This window comes from Falco punctatus (assembly GCF_963210335.1).
Source record: "Falco punctatus genome assembly, chromosome: 6".
Lineage (NCBI taxonomy): Eukaryota > Metazoa > Chordata > Aves > Falconiformes > Falconidae > Falco > Falco punctatus.
The window spans coordinates 8739716-8741210 of record NC_137585.1 but is presented as its reverse complement, the minus strand read 5'-3'; positions in this window follow the sequence as shown (position 1 = coordinate 8741210).

Below are 1495 nucleotides of genomic sequence, written 5' to 3'. Positions count from 1 at the left end.
TACTTCACGGTCCATGCAGGGTTCACGAACATCTGTGAAGCCATAATATTTCTGCAACCTGACCACCATCCATAACATAACAAAATCCCTCAAAAGAATCTCTCTGTAATGCCACGGCAGACTGCTGCACCCACTTTCTGCTGCCTTGACAGCTGAATTTTTCCACTGCACCAAAGCCAAGCAAGGAATTGAGAACACACCTGGACAAACACAGCAGAAGGAGCAGGAACTAACTGGGTCAGAAAGCTTGAAGGCAACATAGTGTAAACTGTCCTATGCCTCTCTCAATGCTTGGCTTCTACACCAAGATCATTCAAAGAACTGCAGGTCTTCTGAAATTTTTGCCCAGAAATCTAGTGCAAGCCATTAGACTGTAGGCTTTAAATGTGTTAATTTTTTATTTAATTTAAATGTGGAATTGAGCTTTGGAGAATTATAAAACTATGCCCAAGGGAGTTTGGAAACCTTCACAAGAAAGCTCTCAAACCACGGGTGTGCCACGGATCTCTCTCCAAAGAACAGGTGTGAACCCTGAAACCTGCAGCTTTGCTTACTTTTCACTAAAGGGCACAAATAACTAGTGCCACCAATTTCTAGCTACCACTCCGAAAATCCACACAACCCATTGAAAGAGCCTATTATCTTCTGAACCTCCTTCGCCTAAAACCAAAGTTCTGCTTCTTGCTTCATCTCTCCTATTGACCCCGCTGAACTCAGAAAGTCTCACCACCACTCCAGACTTCTCCGAATCACAATGTCCTGACTTGTAAATTCAAATCAAGTAGATCAGCACTCATGGAAGTTGAAAACTTTTACAAGTTGGTAAACTGGCTCAACCAAAACCACAAAGACCTCCAGATCTGAATGCTGTGGCTTAGAAATCATCTCTAGTGTTAACAAAGAATCAAAACTTAAACCAGAAGGTAAAGTTTGGGGTCTAGATAAAGCAAGTTCCAGCAGAATAATTGTGGGGAAGCCTCTAGTATATGTAATATATTTGTGGACATATTTGTCAGGCATTACACGAGATTCTAAATTTTGGTAAAGCCACTTACTTTCTTAGTTAAGTGGCAACTTTTACTACACCCAAGGAGCCCCTTCTTGGTGGGAGGGCCAAGCAAAAATCATTTTGTATAGAAACAGTCATAGTAAACTGACCTGAGACATTGCAGTAGCTTGGAAGAGCTGATCTTTGAACACTGCCAGACACTGGGCAGAAGGCTACACTCAAAGTCAGGATATTTCCTGAAATTCTTGTGACTGTGCCTTTTCTATTTAACACAGGACTGAGCATACAACTGGAGAAGAACCACACAGCAAGTGATAGAGACTTGCCCACAATTACTGAACACAGGCTTGGAAGTTTAAAATTAAAAGGTGTGTGGAAGACGCATCAACATAAAACAGATAGCCAGTGTTAAGATGCAATTCATAATGCTGCTCTACCTGCACCAGCTATTTTGATGACACACAAACATATGCCAGGTTCAGAGGC